Genomic DNA, 17,957 nt, shown 5'->3' with positions numbered 1-17,957 from the left:
CCTTTTCCAAACCACTCCAATAGTGGTCTCCTTGTCCACTTTCAAATCTGCACACGTAGAGTCCTAAAACCGTTACCCCCTACCTCAGTCCTACACAGCCCCCACACCTTGCATGCAACTTGCTGTGCATCAGTTTCTTATATGAGAGCCACCACGAGCCTGCTACTCCTCCTGGCAAATACTTCTGCACAGGCCTTGGCTTCTTCAGTGGAAAGAGTGTCAAGAGTCCAAGAACTTACATGCTTGTAGTCTGCAGTGCCCAGGGAGAGGGATGGAGGCATCCATGTGGCAGACAAGGTTTGGCTTCCTGTTCAAGGCACCTTTCCTAGGACAAGAGTTGCCTAATAGTGGCTTCCAGATTTTCATGGCTTTGTTTGCAATAGATGGCCACTTCTTGGTTAAAAAACAGGAGCTCAGTAACCCTAGTTTTTTGGTATGGTTTTCTAAAAGTTCAACCTGTTTGATCAGCCCCCTCATGGATTTGGCAAGCCAGTTCATATACTCTGCTATAACTGGTTGCAATGTATTCTGCTTCCTACAAGTGAAACATGACTGACACAGGGCCAGCTCCCTACAAGGGGATGTCTAAAAGCAACCAGCATCGCACAGCTACCAAGGTCCTATTCATTGCTGAGTGAATATGCTCCACAACATGTCAGGATAGAAATCTCCATTATTCATTTTCTGGTGCTGCATCTTCTGGTGTGCATTTTTATTAAAGCCATCGTTTGTCATGTTAAGCAGCTGTTGCAACATAAAGAGTAACTGTCAAATAATATGGCATTTGGAAATGGTGACATTTTCCTTTTAATGTCTTTTTCCTCCATCTCTCTCTACCCTCTTTCAAACTATTCCTGCCATGGCGATATGCAAGGACCGTCAGCCTGACAAGTGGCTCTGTTTGCTCTTGAACAAAAACAGAACTGGGAACAGTCCCTTCCTTGTTCTCAGCAAGTTCTGCGATCTTCATGAGAAACTGTAGCCCTCTGCTGTTGCTGCTTGAGGCACTGAATGACTGGCTGTGCTCATATCACAGACCAGGGGCCTCATAATTGCATTGATTAAAAGATAGCACCCTTTGCCACTTAGAGCTGTCTGCCACCTGGAATGCAGGTTAGGAAGAATGGATCCACCCAGGTCCAAAAAGAATCCCCACCACTCATGCCTGGCACTCTATTTCTAGCTATCATTCTGTACTGAGCAGTGCCAGCAAGTGTGACAGTTTTGTGTTTGTTGCTTGTTTGTTTTTAATCAACTAGTGTGTTATTTGCCAGAGCCTCCCTTGGCAACCTTTTCCTACTCATGGATGAAGCCTCTTCAGTCCTGATTTTAAGTTCCATCTTGGCCTGGATTTTAAGATACCTGTCATCTTCACTCTCAGAGATTTTATGGAGTTCATGAGGCTCATCTGGCTCTAAGCAAATGAGCACTGTCACAAAATACAATTGCTCCCTCCATGATCAAAGACACAAATTCCAATATCCCTTGTTTATACCACCATCCCTCTGCTTCCAGCTGGCTTGCCCAACTATCTCCACCGTGGCTGCCTTGGAACTTCCCTCTACTGCATCTCAATTCATGCAGTCCTTGCTCCCCTCACTTTCTTCTGAAATCATTGTGGGTTTCATAGTTCACTATTGAAAGTGTCACAACACCTTAGATTCCTGCTCATTAATCTCTCCAGCATGAATGTGCCATCAAATTCCAACCCTGAATGTACTCAACTTTCTGTTTTCTCTGAGTCTGAAGCAGACAAGTCAAGAACACTTAAGGACACATCACACTAGATGGATTCCTTTATAAACTCATGAACGCCAGAGTCAGGGAGCCCTCAACATTACCCTGTGGTTTTTATGCTATTAGTGGTTAACTCATACTTCTATTTCTATAATGAATTTTTCAAACCTCTAGTCATTGAAAAAGTCTTCTACAATCATCTGACAACTTTAACTCCTCATCCATGTCCTCCTGCTTGGAGTCATTGATCACTTTCTTCTTTAAAGTAAAAGAGAACCTCAAAAATGGGGATTTTCTAACCTTCACCTTACCAAGCAAGCAAAGCTACCTATGTGTGGTTCTTCACTCTGTTGCCTTTGGGAAAGCCATTCTCCTCACATACTGACTATTAACTCCAAGCGTTCTCTGGATTTTTATCCCATCTTGATTCTGCAGAATGATTCCAACAATGGCTTCTTGTCTCTATTGTATATTACACCTCACATCAACTTTACACTTACCATTGACTTTGAAATACATGAAAAAATAAATTTTAAAACTTTCTTTTTTACTTGGACTTTTATCTTACAGCTGTTTCTCTATTTTTCTCTTCTTTGTTTCAGCCAGGTTTCTCATATAGAAAAAGTTTGGAAAAAGTTTTCCAAACTTTTTAGGAGTATACTATTTATACAAAACAATGGCTTCACTGTAACATTTTCATACACCAAACATTCTTGTTCCCATTTCTCACTCCAAACCATACTTTCACACATGCCGATATGGCCTTTAACTCATCACTTCACCAAAGAATTTCTTCCCATGTCACCAGAGACCCCAGTAATATAAATTCCACTGAATATTCTTCAATCTTCATCTTCTTGGCCTCTCTGTGCTCTTCCTCACTTTCTCCTCCTTCAAATACGACTTTCTCTTCATTTCCAATTAGCTCTAAGCCTATTTCTTTGTTTTCATTTCATGCTTTTCTTCTTCAGCCTGACTGTTGAATGTTGGAGTCCTTCACGGCACTGCCCAAGGCCCTCTTGTCTTTTTACTGTTTACTTTCTCTAGGGCTTTATTACCTATGGAAGCTGAGAGCTGACTGATTTTTCTCTGAAGTCTGGAGCACTCTACATATCTATCTACTGTCATTTTAACATTTTATGGGACTCATTCACTCATTTTCTCAACAGTTACTGAACACCAGTCACAATCCAGGTACTGTTGTAGATACTGGTAATAGAGCAGTGAACAAAACAGACCAAGATTTTGCCAGATTTAAGATTGTGGTTAGATGATAAATAAATAGATATGGGATTTAAAAAATAATAAGTGCTCTGAAGAGAAATAAAGCCAGATAAGAGAATAAAAACTTATGTGAACTTTTTTAAATTGTATGGTTATGGAAGTTCTCTCTGTTGAAGTGACATTTGATCAAAAACTTGAAATATGGAAATGAAACATGCAAAGTCTTGGAGGAAACTAATTCCAAGTAGAGAAAATAGCAAGAAAGACATTGAGTTGCAAGAATATCAATATAAAGGTACATCAACTCCACATAAAAATGTAACATTTAAGATTCCCTTAATTTACCCAGTTTTAGCCTAGATGTCTATCCAAGCTTGCAAGCAGAAAAACCTACACTTTCCACCTCTAGTCTATCACTTAGTCCTGTTAGTTTTATTTCTCTGAAAATTCTGTTTTGTTCTACTTAGGTAGACATTTCCTGTGGCCAGCTGCTGGATCGCTTCCTTCTTCTCCATCCCATGTGCCAGAATTTTTCCAACATAGCAGGCACATCTTCCTGGGAGCAGCCTCTTCTGTCCCTCCATCAGATTACACTTACCCCATGCTTGCCTGACTATGTCTTGGGACACAAGGTCAAAGTTGAGCTCAAAGACTTACTGATAGTTGCTTTAGAATTTTCCTACTTGCCAAACATCAGGTGTTAACTTATCGGTTCAGAAGAGAGTTAGTCCTTAGAGGTATATTGTACTGGAATATCAGAATAAAGGCCGAAGTACCAGCAATGCTTTTCTTCCAAAAGGTGGTCAGCTACTGGAGTTGGGTAGAAGGCTAGACAGATTAATACTAAGGGAAAGTCTTAGTTGAAGAACACAGGATTTGATGATCTCAGTACTTGTTCTCTTAATGAAATAACACTTGCTAAAAGAAGCTATTTTTTTTCCAGTAAGGAATATCTCCTATGAAAAATAGACAGCCATTTATTAATTCTTAACACTTGATGTGACCAATATCATGTCTCCTCTGACTTGTATTTATTTCCCTTGTGGAGGTCAAGGACGAGGTCAGCATGTTTTATAGCAAATAGCTCTAAACTCCCATCATCAGGTGTTCTAGTTGATTTGTAGAAAAACACGGGGTGATGATTTTATAATAGCTAATAGAGGCTCCGATTTAATACAGCTGCTAGAAATTAGCAAGGACTCCATTGGAACCTTCCCAGTCACTTACAATAACAGGGTAATAAATCATCCCCAGCACTTTCTGGCATTTATGATTCTATTAGAAACATAAGACCTAGTTCAGCTGCCCTGCTTGGTTTATTTTTCATGTATTTATTAAATTACCTTTTAACGTTTGGAGGGGAAAAACCCACATGGTTCTCACTTTGCTAACAATATATGGGTGAATGGCCTCCGTGGACTTCTTATTTCAAAAGGAGGCAGTGAGAGGAAAGGGGGAGTATTTAGATGAAACCTAAGAGAACTTTCTGAACCTTCCATTGTTTGGAGGACAATGGCAAACACACGGAGGGCACTGGATTCGGGGAAAACTCTTGTCTCATCTGCTTACTCCTACACCCTGCCTAGGTGAAATGAGCCAGTTCTCAGTATGTAAGAGTCTTAATCTTCACATGGATAGAAGCCAGATCATCTTCTCTTCTCAGTATCTACTTGCATGCCAAATGAAATAATAAATGTGGAAGTGTTTTATAAATTGTCAAGCTTGAGGGATATAAGTTATTTTTGTTTACGAAGGGCTTTGCTTTTTTGTTTGTTGGAAACACTTATTCAAAAATAGGAAGCCCTGATTGCTAAGCTATTTACAGCTGCTTTGTTCTCTCTGCCCTAGGCTCCTAAGGAAGATCTATCACTCCTTTTCTGCTGTATCTCTGAGCTGAATTCTCAACTGTATCAATAACAACTAAATAATACCCCAAAATACCCAGAATCTGGAACTGTGCCACTTTCCTTCTAGATTTAGCTCATCAACAGCTATCTATTCATATTGCATTTCCCAAACCACAAGAAATCATGTGTCACAATCACTATAGTGGCACTACACATTCACTCATGTGGCCATACTTTTTCATATTCTTATAAATACACTTTGACAGAACCTATGTCATCAGTCCTACTGTAAATATAACGAACTGATATTTAGTAGCAGTGGGAGCTGGTGTACCCAACAACAGCTGGCAGACAGAATTATACAGAGCATGTATAGGAGTCTTTAGTGACCCACCTGATCTATGAACTTGCTAAAATAGGAAGCAGGTTCCATATATTTAATTCAATTCAGGAAAGTATTTATTAAAATAGCTTTCTCTGCAGCTTAGTGCGATGGTGGCTAGAAAGAAATGTGGCACTTTCTCTCTTTTTGCCCTAAAGGAGTTCATAATCTCATCCAGTGATACGAAATGCACTCAGAAAATCACTGGAGGACATAAGGAGTTGATCTATGAAATGGGCCAGAGTATACATGGAAGTCCTGGTGGAAAAAGTTAAGAGCTACAGAAAAAGGTTTGTGAACCGGGAGAGACTAAGGGAAAGAGAATGAATGGAAAAGTGCTGTTGTCAAACTGGTGGAAGCAGAAATGAATACTGGACACAGAAGGGCTGGTGAAGAGCTGGGTCTGACTGTGGCACATAGGACATTGCCTTCAGAGCAAAGGTGGTACAAAGATATATGGGTAATTGATGACCAATGAAGTAGGAATTCAAGCTAAGAGAAGAAGGTCAGAGAGTAGTTTGGGTTGAACTTGAAAAGCCTGAAATTATTTGACCTTTAACCTCTAATAAGTGAGGAGCCAGGTGGGGTTTTAAGAAAGGAATGTCATGATCCAATTTTGGTTAAAAAATAGTCACTCTTATGCCATGCCACAGTGAAGGGAAGGGATTGGTAGCAGGAAGACCAATCAGGAGGCCATTGCCAATGAGAAGGCTTATAATAGAATGAGATTAAACTAAACCAGCTGCAAAGCAAGGACAGTACTGTTGTAAAAATAAGTACTGTTCATTTTGTAGTTTTGTTCAAGGGATTCTACTTTAACAGGTCATTATGTGACTGGTACCCCCAGAAGTGGGTGCGATGTGTAGCTTCACAGAAGATCTGAATAAAAGATATTTCTAAGATGGCAAAGCTTTGCAACCAAACACACATTCAGGCTGAGGGAAAGAGAACCTTTCTTTGTATCTACCTCTTCTCCTTTGTATACCTCATTTAGTCTTAGGATTTCAAATGTAATTGCTATGCCAATGACTCAAATACATGTACATTTTTCCCTTAGATTTCTAGTGGACATCTGAAATTTAATATGCCCAAACCCAAACCAACTTGTATTTCCCATGTGTTTCCTATCTCGGTGTCAAGTTCATCTTTTCAGTTATTTTGGACCCAGATTTTAGAATCATCCTGACCCCTATCATGTTGCATTCCACTCAGTCCACTCAGTCCATCAGCAAGCACTGCTAAATCCACCTTCCAAACACACTCAGGAATCCCATTCCTCTTTCTACCTCCATGATACCAACCTGCTCTAACCATTTTCATTTCTCCCTGGATCACTATGGCAGCGTCTGGAACAGTTGCTCTGCTTCTGTACTTTCTGTCATACAAATGAATCTCACAAAGGCTGTCCACTGGCCCCATGTCACTCTGGATACAGAGCCCTGCATGATCTGGCTTCTCACACACACACACACACACACACACACACACACACACACACACATCACCATCTGAACTGTCCTCCTCTCTCACAATTTCAGTCAGGCCACAACTCCTTACTCAGACATGCCTGGCACACCACTGCCTCCATACCCAGGAAATACAACAGTGTGCCTCATGAATATGCACAACTATTACTTGTTAATCAAAAATTAAAACAAAAAAGTTTAAGGAGACAGGAATGCTAATTATCCTGATTTGATCATTATGCATTGTATACATGCATCAAATTACCACATGTAGCCAAAAATATGTACAATTAAAATAATAATAATTTTTTAAGGAAAAGCCTTTCCTCCAAACATCCTCATGGCTGGTTCTGTCCTGAGATTTTCACTCTACCAAATCACCTGTTCAATGAGGTCACTTGACTATCTGTTTAAAATTGCCACCCTCCCATGTGGTGCCATCCCCTTATCTTTCTAGTGCATGTTGCCAGCTAACAGATTGTGCTTTATTTATGTGTGTTCTTATTTATTTATGAATTAATCCATTTACTGTTTTTGCCACCAGAAAAAATTCTGCTTAATATCTTAGCACTCAAGAAAAATGTGGCATGGGTTAAATAGACTTGCTGGTGGTCAGAATGTAACATTTGAGACTATAAGTATGCATGTGTTTGATCAGGAAGAGCTTGAGGTGGAAATAGATATTTAAGAGAAGTGGGAAGGAAGGCAAGCCAAGGAAGGAAGAGACAGGATGGTTCTAAAGGTAAGTTGAAAGTTGAATATTTAGGCTAAAATAATGAAGAGTTCTAAAGCAAAAGATTTAGCCATTTGACAAAAATCATAGAGAGGCTAAGTAAGATGAAAGTCAAACATAGAACACTGGGTCTGGCATTTGGGAAACCCTAGCATCTTAAGGAGAAGAGTATCCAGTGAGCAGAGAAAACAGAAGTCACATATGGTACCTTGAAACATGTGTAAGAGATAAGGGAGTAAGATCAACGTGGTTCTTCCTCCTTTCACCACCCTGGTGGAGGCACAGGGAGGGGATGGATGCTGAGTGAGGTTGGCTCTGCGGGTGCACGGGGTATGACTAGAGATCACACCCAACCTCCAGTTGGAGCTACAATCCAGAAGAAAGAAAAGAAAGCCAGAGAGGGATCGCTCCTGGATAATAAAAAACAGACATGGCATGTCATCAAGAAAACTCCCCTTATTTTCTTAATTACCAGTTTATATTCAATTCTTGAAAGAGGAATTAAAGAAAAGTTTGACATTTTGTGTTATTATTAAAAATATTATATTAATAATAGTCTGACATCTTTAATGCATTCAAGTAGAAATTATTTGTTTCTTCTAGAACCAAAATAGGGTGTGGGAGGAAAGCACAGTGTTTTTATTTGTTCTAAGTATTTCTTATTTTCTGAAAAACATAGGCCCTGTGGATTTATTACTGATAAGTACCTTGTAATGAAGTGTTAGCAAGGAATGCACTTGAAGTGCCTTCAGCAAATTTAATTTTTAAGTGCATTATGCAGTCAGGAAATTGACATTAAAAACAAGCATGTACCTTTCTATCTCTATTCTCCCTTGGTGGTTTCAGGGCCATCTCTGCTCTGTTCATAAGCAAGAAATAATTTGGTAAATGGTACAGTCACAAACAGGCCCAAGGGTTCCCTTCAATTTGCTATGTCACTGTGGACAAGAAAGGAGACTCTGCACTGAATTTTGAAGTAAGCAAATGGTGGCTTCATTTATTTCACAGGCATATATTAGGCATTTATCCCATGCCCTCCGCAGTGCTAGGGCACGAGGAGAACACAAAGGAAATTGAAATGATACTCGTTTTTAAAGCACATTCAGTCCCATAGCATTAAGAAGCCAGAGATGTAGTGGAATGACTAGGAGATGGTTTATAAGACCTCGTCGTGCAGTGCTGTGACATAGATGAGCCATGTTGTGCTTATGGCAAAGACAAAGATGACAGAGGTCAGTCATGTGTGGCAAATATGAAGCCTGAGGCAGAGTCCTGTTTGGATTAGTAGACGAAGAGGGAAGGCTGCTGCTAGTGAAAGCCTGAGTTATGGGTCATACATACATGTTCAGTAAATCCACAACAAAGCTGAAAACAGACTCATGACCAGAGAGGAAACTGGGGAGGCAGTGAGGGATGAGGTGGGATGGTGGGAAGAGGGCTTTGTTACAATGAGCACAAACAGGAACCACAGCACATATGTAAGCAATTAACTATTGACTCTTGGCTGAAGAGGTGTTTATGGAAAAATAATCTGACAGTTCCATGCATGAATGACTAGAGAAGAGAGAATTTATAAAAGGAAACAAAAAGCCATCAATGACAACCATCTTGGCTTATGAATTGAACTTAGACCTGATTAATTCTAAAAAATTAGAGACATCTCCAGATAAGAATGGACAGAAAAGCGTGGTAAGTCCATCTGGGTTTCCAACCTAAGGTAATACAGAAACAAATTCAAATTCATTTTTATTTGCTAGATGTTATGCTAGGTATTTTACATTTTTGTTCTACCTTACAATGACCTTGCAAGGAGAAGAATAAAGGGTTAGAGTTTTCAGTTATTCTTACAAGTTCACATCCGAACATTTGTGGAGCTGAGATACAAATGCAGGCTTTTCAATTCTAAGCCTATCTACTACACAATGCTCTGCTAAGACTTAGCCTAGACTTCACCACTCTCCTAACATTTAACCTTTGTTTGTCATCTCCACTCCACCTTCCCCAGAGCCCAGGCCAATTCAGCTCTTATTGCTTCTCATGCAATCACCATTTTCCTCTGCTGTGTTGCCACTATTATAGGATCTCCCATTTCTTTCTCTCTTCTCCCCCTATCTCCATGACGATTTCAAGGTTCATTCCAAATGTCATCCACCCTAGGAAGTTTTTCCTTTTCTCCCAAATGACTCAGATCTCCCTCTCCTTTAAACTACCTCAGCTCTTCTCTACTCCTTATTTTATTTATATTGCAACTTTCTGGGTGTTTGTAGCATCTAAATATTAGATAACAGCTTTTTGAGAATAAAATAAGACTTTTTATGTGTCTAGTGATCTTCTGATTTCCATGACAATAGGAAGTTTGTTGGACCAAAAAGAGAGAGATGGTAAAAAAGGGAGGGGAGAAAAAGCACAGGGCTTCAAGAAGAACATACATCTTAGATACCCCAGTTTAACAGACAGAGATGTTCAAAGTAAAATAACCCTGAACTTGGAGGCAGGGAAGCTGGGTTCTTAGATCAAAGCCAGCTTCACTCTGAACCTCAGTTCCTCCTGTGAACTACAAGGGTTTGGATGCCCCGCAGCCTTGAAAACTGTGTCCATCTTCAGTATTCTGTTACTGACCTCTCCAGGAAAAAGTAATCCTCCAGGCCTTGATTACCTTGTTAAACTCAAAATATTTTCACTTTTTAAAGAATCAACTTCACCCCAACCAACAACTTAATAACACAGCACAGCTGACCCCTTCGGTGGGATGCATGCCAGAGTTTTCTTGGGCCCCTGGGCCCCTTGCAAATCACAGAGTTGATATTCTTGTTCCCAGCCTGGGTAATGTGCTGTGACTTATTTGCATAACAATTACCTGCATTAGGAAGGCTACTGATTGGAGCACTCCTTGCCAAATTATGGTGGTTCTTTGAATGAAGCTGCCTTTCCTGAACAGCTGCTAGTTGTGTGTGGATCCTCAATCACCAGAGGGAGCCTGGTACCTTCCTCCACCCGCCCCCACCCTGACTCCAAAGTTACTTTTCAAGAGTCATCCCAGCATCTCCTCATCAAAATCTCTGCTGGTGCCATTGCCAAGTGACTTTTCCAAGCAAAGCAGACTAGACCCTCATAGCATTAGAGCATGGGAGGAAAACCAGAGCCAGCACCCAAAGACAATGCTGGGTTAAAGCTGCTGGCCTTGGTCCAAGCTTGGGGACCACTTGATCAGGTTTTCATTTTAGTAAAAGTCAGCTAGTTACCTGAGAAATAAACATGAAGTTCTTACTCTATGTTGGCATTGCATTAGACTCTGGTCATAGGAGATGGAGAAGGCTGAGTCCTGACTCATACGGTGCAGTCTTGTGGGAGAGAGCCCACGAGCCCTTCAAGGCATGCTTTCCCTGCTCCCTGGTTGCTCTGTGGTCTAAATGTCTGTTATCCTGTCATGTGTGCCACTGAAGTTCCTGGACAACAAGATCATGCCTGGTTTTCTATCACTTCATCCCCAAACAACAGATGAATGACTCAAGCACTTTGAGTGCAAGGCTTGTGTCTCATAGTTCTCCTCTGTGTCTCATATCACCCAGCAAAGTTCCTTATTTATATCAAATGCCTCACCAATCACTACAGACATCTACATATATTTTTAAAATAAAAATATCAGCATATCCTGCCCACACAGGACTATATATATTTAGGAGGCTAAGCCAATTATGTTGATTGCCCATCACAGTTCAATTGGTAAACTCAAAGGAAAGCAAAAAAAGACATTGAGTTAGCCAGCTCTGTGTCACTGTGACATAACACCTGAGATAATTAAGTTAATAAGGGAAAAGGTTTATTTTGGTTCATGGTTTCAGAAGATTCAGTCCATGGTCAGTTGTTTCTGTTGGTTTGGGTCTGTGGTAGCACAGTACGTCACGGTGGGACCATTTGACAGAGGAAGGAAAGAGAAAGAGGAAAGGATCAGAATCCCAATATTTCTTTCAAGGGCCTGCCCCCATGACCTGACTTTCTTCCACCATGCCCCATTTCCTAAAGATTCTACCACCTCCCATAGTGCCCCAGGCTAGGAACCAAATCTTTACTACATGGGCCATGGGAGACATTCAAAATGTAAACCATGGCAGGAATTAAGGAAGGCACTGAGTAATGACCTTCTTAATAAGTACCACTGTGTGCCAGTCACTTCCCCAGATTCTAATTCATTGAATTCAGAATTATCTGGATTCCTAAGAAGATTCCTGGAGAGCCCTGATACATATAATTGAGGCCTCATAATTCTACTTCTACCACCAGGGCTAAGTTTTACTAGGGTTCTTAACTCAGGAAAGCATCCTTCTTCCAGTAGGGCTTAGGCACATTCTCCATGTGATTTTTGCCAAGGTCAGAAAGTGAGGTACCTGTTGCATCTACCCAGATACACAAGCTGGGATATGTCACCAGCTACACCTGAAGCTTCTATCTAATGGAACATGCTAGCTTGCTAGTACAACTAAGTTTAATTGAGCACTTATTGTTTTTTCTGAATTCAACTCTTACCGTCCCTACACAAGATGAATTTCATAAATATTTATTAAGTACTTATAATGTAATCTCAATAAATAAATATCTCTCAGTATTGGAACCTTGCAGAATCAGAGATATGGCACTTATTATTTGACACACTGAAAGAGACATTAATTGATCATTGTAATATAAAGTATAAAAATATTTATAATTTTACTTAATCCTTACAAATGTTAGCAATGGGCATTATGAACAATTATATTTTTCCCTTTCAGAGACACTTAAGAAAAATAGGGCATTAAAATGCTAAGTAACTTGTATGCGGTAAAGTGACTAACTGGTAGAGCCAGATTGGAACTCTGAATGGTCTAAGTGCATTGCCCGATGTTCTGTCTCCCAACCTCATACTACCAACCTTCTTAGAGTTCCAACCAAAGGCCACTGATTTCTGACTGAACTCCACACAGTGCACATCAGCCAGCTTCATAGACCACCTATTGCCTCTGCCCACATAGGCTTGAAAATGTTAGATGATATTTATAGTAAGAATCTTGAGAGTCCAGTTAATTGCATCAAATATTTGTCACTTTACATTAGTGTTCAGTTTGTAAACCACTTTGGTTATTAATGATTTCTGACATTTTCAATCCTGAAGTTTCTGTAGACACTGCCACCTACTTCCTCCATTTCATTTACCATTGTTCCTTCCCACTGTGCATAGTTTACCCACTATAAACAAATTTTCCCATAGTCTTATCTAATGACCAAGTGTCTCCCCACCTGCCTGCCCTTTGTTCTTCCTGTGAGATACTTGATTGTCCCCATTATATCAAGAGAGAGCTGTTTATTTGTTCTATTCTCCTCTACCCACATAAGTTCATCCTTCATTTAGCCCTCAGCAAGTATCATCAGACTTTCAGTCTCCCCATTCCACTGTACCTTCCTTGGTTATTAACAAATGACCATGATGTGTCAGTCTGAAGCAACACAAAGTTGTCTTACCCTAGATACTTTGCATCAGGAGTCAGGTCCTCTTCTCAGTCTCATTTGGATGAAATCAAGGATGAACTGGACTAGGATGTGGTTCTTATCTGAGGCTTAGAGTCCCCTTGAAGCTTACTGCTGGTTGGAAGAATTCAGTCCCTTGTAGTTGTGGGACTGAAGTGCCTATTCTCATGCCAGCTGTTAGCAAGGCCCTACTATCAGCTACTAGAACTGCCTACTCTATAGGCAGTTTACAGTATGGCTCTTCGCCTAGTTGAGAACAGAGAGATCCCACTCACTGTCAATCCTGCTCTTTGAAAGGGTTCCCTGGGGTATGTCAGACCTACCCAGGATAATGTGCCTTGTAGTTAACTCAAAAACAACTGACTAAAGACCCTGTGATGATTAATCTTGGTTGTCAACTTGACTGGATAAAGAGATGCCTAGAATTTATAAAGCACACTTCTGGGTGTGACCATGAGAGCATTTCCATAGACAATTGAAATGTGGGTCAGCAAACTAAGTGGGGAAGAGCTTCCATGAATGTGGGCAGCACCATCCAGCCAGCTGAGGACCCTGATGGAACAAAAAGCAGGAGGGAGGAGGCTCACACGCACATGCTCAGCTCTTCTTCCTTGGGTGTGTTTTTGCTGCTGCCATTGTCTATGGATACCAGACTCCAGATTCTCCAGCCTATAAACATGGACTTATATAAGAAACTCTCCAGGTGGCTTCCAGTCTTCAGCCTGGAACTGGGGCTGCATCATTGGTCTCTTGTTGCAAGGCTCTCAAATTCTTGAGCTGAGCAACTATTGTTTTCCCTGGCTCTCCAGCCTACAGATGGCCATGCAGGACTATTCAGCCTCTGATCATGTAAGCCAATCTAATAAAGCCATATACATATACATATGGAGAGTGAGCCTATGCCCTACTGAAAGAAGGATGCTTTTCTGAGTTAAGGACCCTAGTAAAACTTAGCCCTGGTGGTAGAAGTAAACTTATGAGCCCTCAATCACATATATCAGGAGAACCCAAAACAGCAGACCTAATTATATATGTAAAATCCTTGTCCTTTCATGGGTATGAAACACTATCATACTCACAAATACCCCCAGAACAAAGAGAGGAGGACTCTGCAGCAATTGTACTGGGTGCATTTTAGAATTCTGCTGGTATTTTTCTATTTTCATATTTCCAATCCACCATTCTCTGCTCTCCTAATAAGCCTCTTCTTTCCCTTTCTTGACAATGAGACATTCTCTTCTGCTCATCTGAACAAACTTTCTCTTGGTGTTTCATTTTTCTCTTTGGTTTTCCTTTTCTATCATTTTCAAAACTTTTGTCTCTTTTCCCCTCTATTATGAGCTGTTGTTTTCCTCTAAAAAGATAATTCTTTTTAGAATTATCTAAACAGTGTCCCACTGTTGAAATGTACTTTGACCACTGCCTAGACTGTCTTTTTGAGGCTCCCTTTTCATCCAGTCAACTTTTATTCTTCCTTCAGAAATCACACCAAGCATCAAGTACATCTGGAAACATTTAACTCACCCTCTCTTCAAGCTAATAGCAGTGTCCATAGCACCTCCAGCATCCCCACAGTGTTCCCTAAAATTCTAACTCAGTGATTACTCCATTGTAATCACTGGCTTAGTCCTCTATCACGCTGACTAGAGTCCTTGAGATCACAGAAAATATCTCATTTTTTTAAAAATACAAGCTACTTGAGAAGTCACTCAATAAACACTTTCTACATGAATGGAAGTATAATGATCACTTCACAGATGACAAAATTGAGGATAAGTAAAGTCAATTAAATCACCAAAAAGCACACAGTGAAGAATATAGTAGAAGGAAGAAACAGCCTGCAACAGACTTTGGGATCCCTCAGCCATTCAGAAATGAAACCGGCCTCTTCCTAAACCGGCACTCCTCAAGCACAAGGCCATGTTCAGCTCGAGCGCCAAGATCGTGAAGCCCAACGGCAAGAAGCCAATGAGTTGGAGTCAGGTATCTCCCAGGCGCTGCTGGAGCTGGAGATGGACGCAGATCTCAAGGTGCAGCTGCAGGAGCTCAACATCATGGCGGCCAAGGAAATTGAAATTGGTGGTGGTCACAAAGCTATCATCGTTTTTGTTCCAGTTCCTCAACTTAAGTCTTTCCAGAAAATCCAAGTCAGGCTAGTACATTGAACTGGAGAAAAAGTTCAGTGGGAAGCATGTGGTCTTCATCGCCCAGAGGAGAATTCTGCTTAAGCCAACTTGAAAAAGCCATACGAAAAATAAGCAAAAGCGTCCCAGAAGCCGCACCCTGACAGCTGTGCACGATGCCATCCTTGAGGACTTGGTCTTCCTCAGTGAAATTGTGGACAAGAGGATCCAAGTGAAACTGGGTGGTAACTGGCTCGTAAAGGTTCATCTGGACAAAGCACAGCAGAACAACATGGAGCACAAGGTTGAAACGTTTTCTGGTGTCTATAAGAAGCTCACTGGCAAGGACATTAATTTTGAATTCCCAGAGTTTCAGTTGTAAACAAAATGACTAAATAAACTATAATTCATAGTTAAAAAAAAAAAAAAGAAATGAAACCACCAGGTCATGGGTTTAGGAAAGTGACCTGATGGTGATTAAATCCAGTCTCAACATTAGAGCGCATATTGAACCTTCTGTCTGGACTACAAGTGACCTGCTGAATAAATGTTTCTGAATGAAATCAAGGATTATGTAGCAAACTGGGAAATGGTACAGGGAATTAAACTTGCAAGGGTTCTGGATCTATGTAGTTTAGAAAATTTCTCTTCTGTGAAGTAGAAACTGAAACTGGTTTCAGGATATGGAAAGACAAAATGAGAATGGGAAGTAGAAAGTTAATTATGATCAGGGAAAAGAAAAGTCCACTAAACTAGAATAGGAAGTTCCCTACAGATTCTCTGGAGGCAAATTAAGCAAGTCTCCTGAAGATGTAGAAGGAATTCCAACAATGAGTCTTGTAAAATTTGAACCTCTTAAGCTCCATCTAATGAATAATCTTACACGTTATTCAAACCAGCACCCTAAGAGGACAGAACCAAACACGAGCCATCGAGGAGACAATGTGAATATTGGAAAAGCACAGGATTTCAAGGCATGTGTCTAAATCTTCCTTTCTTAAGTGACTAAGTGACACAGTCATACTTTCATTTATCCACTTTCTCACTCATTTATCCATGCTTTTAACAACACCGTGGAGAACATCATCGTGCTGATTGAGAACTGATCCTTGTCCTCTAGAAACTGTCTTGTGGACACAACTGGTTAGTAAATAAGAAATGGTAGTCCACTGAGGGGCCTATGAGAATAAAATTAAACATTTTTAAAAATAGTTTTGTGGGGCAAAGGGATGTATTTGGGCAAAAATGACTTCTGTGCTGATACCCAAGACAGATGATGAAGCACAGGGAAGAAAGCTTTCAAGAAGAGGTAAGAACCTACAGGTCCCAGCATGTGTCTGGAATGGCAAGAGGTTCAATGTGGCTGAAATTTGCAGTAAGAGAAGGTTAAAATATCCTGGTCAGAGAGGAGGATGTAGAGATAAGCAAGGTAGTTCATGAAAGGGTCTTGAGAGTTTGTCAATTCTGAAGGTAAGGTTGAGCTATCTACAGTTCATAGATGAGATGAGGGTAATACAAGGGGACTCGTGAATTCTAGCCATGGGTTGGACCATGAATTTTAGTGGGCAAGTGTGGAGATCAGGATAGTGCTAGACCAAAGGCAGTGGTGGTCATGGGAATGGGTCTGGAAAATAATGCAGGATTCGAAAATCTGTAAAATTAGCAAATTATAAATGGAGCACACTAGAACTTTTCTTTATATGTTGGAGATAAGAGAGTGGATTTGAAATTGCCACATGAACATGAATGTGCTGCTAGTTATTGTCAACAAGGTCAGAGATGTGGAATTTTCTTTTAAGCAGTCCAGATAATGAAATAATGAGAGCTCATTTGTGCCTTTGAAATATTTTCATCTCTCTTTATTGGGAAAATTTTGATACAGAAAAGGAACAAGATTCTTGAGAATAAATGAGGGTGGTCCATGTTCCAGCAAGCAACCAAGCTAATAGTTGACTTGCTGGTCAGGGTTGTGTGCTCCTCCTTTTATGTTTTAACCTCAGGGTAAAATGGCAGTTTTATTAATATTAATACACTTGCATAAAGTGCTAATTTACTCCATCATTTTCCTAATTAGCTCTATTGAATTGTGAGACTCATCTGCATGAATAATGAATCCCTATATGCTTTCCCCAGTGTCTGCCTCATGTCTGCAAAGGAAGAAGGAAAGCTCTTCTGTAATTCTTTGATTTTTTTGGAGAAAGACAGTCCACCATCTCAGAAGGTGGTAAAGGCATTAAGAAGGTGTATTCATTAAACTTGGACAGAAATGGGGAGGGCTGCTCCACTTTTCATCCAGAAGAAGTAAATGGAGAGTTTGCTTTCAGTCTTGTGAGCTCTGTTATTTCCTCTTGGGATGCACTAATGATGTAGCCTCTCGTTCTGACACCATGTCATTTCATGTGCTAGTGTTGCAGAGAGAAGATTAAAGGTGCTAAGGTGAGGTCAAGAATAGTGGGTATATTTGATCAAAGGATAAAAGAAATTCATGCTTCCTTTTTTCTTCTGGGCTAATTATCTCAATTAGATTGAAAATGGAGCTATTCATAAACTGACAAAAATTAATGTCAAGCATAGTTAAAGAACTACTAACAATAAGTCAATGAGAAAAGCACAGTGACACAGTAGAAAAATGGGTAAAATGAATGAACAGGCACAGCAGACAGGGGCAAAACACATGCGAGAACTCCTATAGAATAAACACTATAATACCACTGTTTTACCCAGACCAGCTGACAAAAGTTCAACTATCTGACACTACTAAATATTGGCAACACTGGCCTCGGTATCCTTATGCAGATGGATCTTTGCACAGTTGGGAATGCAAAGTGGTATTTTGACAAGCAGTTTGGCAACACCTTCTGTATTTAAACATTCCCAGACTCTCTGACCCAGCCATTCCATTCCTCAGTATGTGTTCATAGCCACCATGTTCACAGTAGGGAACAA

At 40.4% G+C, this 17,957-nt stretch overlaps 1 protein-coding gene and 1 pseudogene across 3 annotated transcripts in view; one reads left to right on the top strand and one right to left on the bottom strand.

The window, feature by feature from the left end:
- The window catches only part of Opcml (opioid binding protein/cell adhesion molecule like), a 1,098,377-nt gene that overhangs the window by 523,937 nt on the left and 556,483 nt on the right, over window positions 1-17,957 (bottom strand). The window lies entirely within an intron of this gene.
- LOC109676526 (small ribosomal subunit protein eS7-like) lies at window positions 14,809-15,460 on the top strand (annotated as a pseudogene).

The sequence above is a fragment of the Castor canadensis genome, chromosome 2 (assembly GCF_047511655.1).
Source record: "Castor canadensis chromosome 2, mCasCan1.hap1v2, whole genome shotgun sequence".
In the NCBI taxonomy this organism is placed as follows: Eukaryota; Metazoa; Chordata; class Mammalia; order Rodentia; family Castoridae; genus Castor; species Castor canadensis.
This window is presented reverse-complemented; position numbering and strand designations above follow the sequence as displayed.